The sequence below is a fragment of the Dipodomys merriami genome, unplaced genomic scaffold (assembly GCF_024711535.1).
Source record: "Dipodomys merriami isolate MVZ:Mamm:240054 unplaced genomic scaffold, mDipMer1.0.p SCAF_318, whole genome shotgun sequence".
NCBI lineage: Eukaryota > Metazoa > Chordata > Mammalia > Rodentia > Heteromyidae > Dipodomys > Dipodomys merriami.
In genome coordinates this window covers 1,230,830-1,237,679 of record NW_027204693.1, presented here as the reverse complement: position 1 = coordinate 1,237,679, position 6,850 = coordinate 1,230,830, and the positions used below count along the sequence as shown (strand labels likewise).

The window sequence follows — 6,850 nt, the reverse complement described above, 5'->3', positions numbered from 1 at the left end:
ATGGGCACTGCTTGGTGACAGGCACTGATTGGTCCCCCGGGGGCATGTAGGGAGCACGGACAGCTCATGGCTGGAAAGCTAGGCACACGTGCCTGTGGGTCACGTCTCTATGAGCAGGAAGTGTGCTTCAACTGCTACTCTAGCTGACTCAACCAGATATGACCGACTCTACCCACAAATTTTCCCTTTTCTTTTAAAAGGACCGTCATTATGGTGATCCGTCATTGGAGGCATTTTTGCCGGGAGTGCAAGCATTTAATAATTCCTAGGAGAGTAAGCCCTACAAGGGCACGGCCTCCCCAGATGACCAGAGAGGATGGCGAAAACCATTGTTGTAACTTTTTAAGCACATCTTCTAAAAAGGAGACAGAGGGAATAAGCTGAATGGTGGTCTGGTTTAGGTGGGTAACATCATGCAGCAGGTTTTGGTTGAAGTGTAAGTACTTAAGGGACTTAGGGCCTTTGATTTAGTTACTAAGTTCAGTGAAATTGGGTACGGGAGTGGAAAGCTGACAGACAGAATTAGTCATAGCATTACATAGTCCTCCTTGTTGTAATCAAAGAAACGTAATCTGTTCTTTGAGCAAGTCTATTTGTTGTTGGAGCACAATGAGGCATCCCTTAAGATGATTGGCAACTTGTAAATGTTATAATTCTATGGATGACAGTTGAGGGATGAGCTAGTTTATCTGTTGCACGGTGGACACGCTTTGGGACAGCAATATAATGGCGGTGGTAGCTGAAGCCACAGTAGCGGTGATTGCGGACCCAATTGCAAGATTCAATCCTACTGCTCTTTTAGTGCACGGATGAATCAATTGAACCTGGGAAAACTGAGAGTCATTAGTAGCCAGAACAATAAATGGGGGAACACGTACCAAACCTGCAAAAGGATATGAGTCATTGGGTTGCCAGTGATTGCTGAGAGTGCAAGTAGCGGAGGAGTTGTCTCCTAGAAAAAAAAATAATGGGGCTCTAACCACTACCATTCCTGACACCGGGTCATATCCAGATCAGTTACACCGACGAATATTGGCCAGTAGGAAAGGGGACAAACCGAGGCAGGAATGTGATGATCAAACGATTGGCATGGGGGGTCCTAGGTCTCCCAATCGTCCTCCTGAAGAGTCATAAAACTCCTTTAGATTTTGAGGTTTGGGATCTTTTTCAGATTGGTGTATATAGCTGGGTCTCTACCCTTAAAAGAGTTTTAAAAGAGAAACGATGAAGATGAACCAGTGGGTGAGGCTTCAATAGCCAAGAAGCTGTTTTTAATTGGAAATCAGGAAATTGCTTAGAGGAGGACATAGAAGTAGGACACAGAAGCGTTGTCCTTTTGTAACAGACCTGTCTTCTAAGGGATGGGTGATTTACCTCTATTCTTCTCCATACATCTTGGTGAGCAAATGCAAGAACAAGAGAAAAATAATATGTTGAAATAATTTTGCAAAGAAAAACTTCACTGTTCCTGATATGGTATCTAAGGAGAGTCTTAAGTGAGAAGATAAAAATGGAGTATTTTTTGGCTTCCTCTAAACATCTTGTTAGCAAAATATATCCTTGAGTTTAGAATTGATTGAAACAAAAAGTGATGGAGTACCTATTTTTCTGGGCAATTTAGACACAAGGAGACTTTCAAGGTAAAGGGAAAAAAAAGTTAGCAAAGTATTTGTAATCACAGTTTCTTGGATTGGTTTTCTGGAGACAATTTTTACATTAGATTTGTCCTCATTAACATAGATGTTGTTTCATGGCAACCAAATGCAAGAGGAAAGTTTAATGGACTCACTTAGTCAATTAAACAGCATAATCAAAAAAATGGCAAATAACTTTTAGTGAATTATTTGACCAAATACTTTGCCAGAATAAAGAAGGAAAATGTAATTCAAAATGAATTGACCTAAAAGTATGAATAAAATGTAGTGAAGAGAGATGAGAGAAAAAATAGAGGATTGTTTTCTCTACAGTGGAGTAATGGGTTCTTCATCTTGTTTCTTCCATTACATTTTTCCAAGCTATCAATTGTGGCTCAGGACTGGAGTATCAAGTTCAGACAAAGAGAACTCATAGAAGAAAGATAATATTTGCAGCAGATATAGGTGATTTATAACCTTAGATAATCTATTTAAATCTGTTCAGAATCCTCCCCTATGCCAAACTACCCTCTTTGAACATCTTTGTTTGCTTTTACTAAGACTTACCTCCATTAACTGCTTAAAATTTTTGAGAGGTCATATTCATACTCCCTACAGATTGCTGTTTGGTTGTGATTTTTATGTGTTTTTGTGTTTTTAACTGAATTTCCAAAGGTTGAGCAGGTGTCTTACAATTAAATTTGTCCAACTAATTATCCATTGCTCCTGGATCACAGTGACACCATCTATCATTCTCAACCACCCCCTTCTCCAAGATTTATTTCCGATTTACCACTTCTTTCTCAAATATGTACATTGAGTATTCTAGCTGTACTTGCCACTTGTTCCATTTTTCATTCATTCTATGTCTTTACTATTATGGCTCTCTGGTTTCAACTTCCTGATAGTCATTCTTTTAAACTGTCTGTTAATATTTGAAAGGTTTATATACATTCCATGGAGTTTCAGTCCTGCACATACTTGAACTAATGTCATCTTATATTTCCATAATTCATTCATCTGCAATAACAATTTGCAAGACTGGAGACTTGAAACACTTAGACATGATTATATTCTCATCCAGTTGAAGATTAATCATTAGTCAACAAGAAAGTTTAAAAATGGCTTTGAATATATTCTTAACTACCAGTTTTTATAAATGGTTTTGTACAATGATGTGTGATTATTTTATTTTACATGGAATAAAACTTTCTACTACCTATAAGTTTTGGAAAAAGAAGAAAAGTAACATATACTACTATAGAAGAATATGATAGAAATAGAAGATAGATTTTGTCACATCTCAGATGAGTACCCATATTCAAGAATTAAAGACATATTTCTTACTGTGTTAGACAGAGGGAAAACAAAACAGCATATGATAAGGCAAGTATTTGTGACTTTTTAAAATGCCCCTTATTAAGTGATGAAATTTACTTTATTAGCTAACGTTTAGGGTTGAAATATGGGAGGCTGACCTATTTAACACATTTCTGGAAGGCACCTACTGAGCAACACAAATGGTGCGTGGTACTATTTCTACACTTTAATGAATGGTTGAACCTGTCTGACAATAGTGCTGGGTAAATGAATCAACTCTATTATAACTTACTCCCTACACTTGAAAAACTTGTAATGTCACTAAGTGTCATCTACTTATCAAATGTTGTTTTGGTAAGTGTGATTTCAAAAAGTTTCTTTGAAAAGGAATACACTTTCAGGAGATTAAATGTAGGTTGGTTTGAGAATGACAACATTTTTATACCACAGAACCAAGTTGTACTAAAGTACCAGTGTTTTGAAGCACAAACGATCTTCTCAATTAATGTTTTGCTGAATTACATTTAACCTCTAAGTCATTTTCCTGACCATGGTAGATCAATCACAGATCTATCCTTCCAGGAACTATTTTTTGGGCCCACTTATGCTGGACTGAAATATTACATTAGTCATTAGGGGAGGGGTATTAAAAATAATCTTGTGACACTTTCTGATCTTGTTCACTCATATGGGCTGGTCATCTGTAAATTCAGTTTGAAATACAGTAATTTCTCTCGATTTTGTGACTTCATCTTTCATTTTAAGTTGCCTTACATTACACAATTGCTTGCTGCTAATTCTTGTTTCTCGAGGAATTGAAGCCCTGAAATATAAGAAATGAGAAATTGAGATGGATTTTCAGTTACTGTCTGCTGGCATGTTGCGTAGGCCTAGGTGAGAAATCTTGCCCCTGTTATCTGATGATGCAGGTAACCCAGCCATAAGATATTAGGACCCATGGGTCTATAGAAGAATAATGTCTTTTAGATATCATATTAGCACAATTGGAGTATAATATGTAGGAATGCATCAGAAATATGTAGAAAAACAGTTTGGGACCAGTGAGTTAAAACAATAAATAGAGCATCAGAGTAAAATCTCTTAGAGATTAGAGGAAAACAACATTGATTTTTAAAAATGTGAATTCAGAAGACCATGAACACTTAGAAGGCATCACAAGTTTATACCGAAGACATTGCATTGATACTTTTTATATTCTAATATATATTATAAACCTAATTTTTATATTCCAATTCTATTTATTGGAATAAATAAATATCAATTTATTTATCAAATTATCAATTGATTCTAGTAAGTTTCACTGTGTGAAATATAAATTCAGCACATATAAATATAAAATATATAACTAAATATAATATAATAAAATGGCACATGTTTTGCATTGCTCTGTTTTGGTTAGGGAATCAAAAGCAACTCTGTTTTAAAGTATTTTTCCATTATCTCTACCTCAGTGTTTGATAGAGTTAGACTTAAACCTTTAACTTTTGTAGATTTACAGACTGGAGGCAAGAGGAAACATTACAAATTTAAGGCCTAATAACAAGGAGAAACATATGGATTTCTCCTGGAGCTATGAAAATATTTGGTGATAGAAAGGCAGTAGTCTAAGTTCCTGCCTGGTTGGTAGGTAGACAGGCCAGGACATTAGGTAATCATGCATATGAACAATTTTTTCACCTTCTTGGCTTTAGCTACTTTTGAAATGGTAGGTATAATAAACAATTATATTTTGATAAAAACCTTCCAGTCTGAAAAGTTCTGTCTGAAATATTCATTTTTATTTTTTTTGAGAGAAACTTTTTATTTTTTTTAATTTAATTTTATTTTATTTGTGAACATACTGTACAGAGGAGTTACAATTACATGGGCAGGATAATGCGTACATTTCTTACCAAGCATTGCAGCCTCCTCCTTTGTTTACCCTTCACATCCCTTCCCAGCCTCCCCCATACCCCCCCAATCCCAATCTTTCTCCTCCCCCCCTTCCACCCCCCCCCCCCCCGCACCGACGTTGTAAAGCTAGTTTTGGACATGACAACTTGTACTTCTCATTGTTGCAACAGGTCCACCTGTATCATTAAACAACTGGTTTTTCCCCATCTCCTCCACAAGTTATACTGACATCAAATATAGTGAAAGCAGAGGTTATACTGTGGGGGAGGGATATACATATGATCCCTTGGAACTAACATTTATTTTGTTCAAGTAAGACAATTTACGCAATCAGGGTAAGACATTCTGGTTGGTCTGATCCTACATGGAAGAAGGGTAAAGTGTCAGGTAGACATTTGTGCCAATGTGACCTCATTTGGGAAAATTTCAGCTGCAGAAGTTTAGAAGTAGCTCTTTGAATCCGTTAGCTACACAGAGCAAACTCAGTTGAATAAATAAGTACTTGAAAAAGCCATCCCCTTTGGACCTAGCTAAAAATGCTTCAAAGTATGATTAAACTAAAATGAAAACGATTTAAAATAGTCATTGACAAAAAAAATACAAACGTGAGCAATCAACTGAACAATATAATTATTTTCCATTATACACAGAATTTTAGGGAAATAAGATCAGTAAAATTGTTAGGAACAATAAGGTTTCCTTGTTACAAACAGGCACCCAAGGATATAATCCTGTATAAATATTGCATTATTAACTACCTAAATTTAGAAGACATTACATGCTTTAGCAGCACATGTACCCAAATTACACCAATACAGAGATTAACATGGCAATTGCAAAGGATGATATGAAAATCTGTGAATTATTCCAGATTTTTCATTCTTCAGATGCAAGAAATGAAAAACAATTATTAAAAAGTTGATTACAAAATTAGATATGTAACAATAAATGTAATTCATATAAATAAAAGTTTGACATCAGTGTATTAAATCTTCACATTAGAAAGGCCTTTACATAGCATAATCGTTATAAAACTTTTAAAATTAGACAACATTGTCATTTTATTCCAATGAAATATACTATAAGTACCTAGTAAAAAAGGAATCTTAAACTGTTTTGGTATGATATGCAATTTGAAAGGACACATTTATTAATGAACCTATATATTATAAAACAATGTAGAATTCAAAGTCTTTTATCTAGGAAAGAAGAAAATAGATTATGGGCATTATACAAACAGAATACAGAATATTTTAAAGTATAATTTTTCTCATAAGCACCAGAAATATCTTTAGTTTCTTTAGTACTCATTTCAACAGATAAATTAAAATTATTTCTGAATAAAAAAAGCAAAAACTCGAGGGGGTCAAAGATGGTGATGGGGAAGTAGGGGAATGCCACAGCTCTCCCCAACCAAAAAGAGAGTTTGAGTTCCAACGTTTAATCTCCCCAAGAGACCGACAACAAAATAAATCAACATCCAGAGAAAAACAGGAGTTGAAAAGAAGAATTTCACAACAGAGAAGCTTGAAGACGTCTCCCCCAACGTCTATTGGTCACAAAGCAGCGTGCCAAGCCATGGCCAGCCCAGCCTGGTGGGAGCTGCCGGTGGCCCAGAGACACAGGGAGTTGTCTGCAGATCACCTGTACCAAAAACCCCTGGGGTATCAGTGTCAGACTGGCTGATCCTGATGAATGAAGAAACCTCTGAGCAGGGAACTTACACAAAGATCCCACCTCTTCCCCTCACTCTCCATTGGAGCAGAGAGGGTCCATCCCACCAAAGCCACTCAGCCCCATGGCAGGAACCTCAGAGATACATGAGATGCCCACAGAAGACCAGATCAGAACTGAGAGGAACTGGTGCTGATCCAGAGATCGCAAACAGAGACAAACCCCAGCAATCAGAACCTGCACAGAGGCCCCTCCCCACCCCTCTGGTGGACGCCGGAGGCCCATCCCGTGGAGTGGACCCAAACAGT

The 6,850-nt window shown here is 36.7% G+C and overlaps 1 pseudogene; it reads left to right on the top strand.

Moving 5' to 3' along the window:
- The first annotated feature begins 5,646 nt into the window (after positions 1 to 5,646).
- Positions 5,647 to 5,745, top strand: LOC138841365 (U6 spliceosomal RNA; annotated as a pseudogene).
- The last annotated feature ends 1,105 nt before the right edge of the window (positions 5,746 to 6,850 follow it).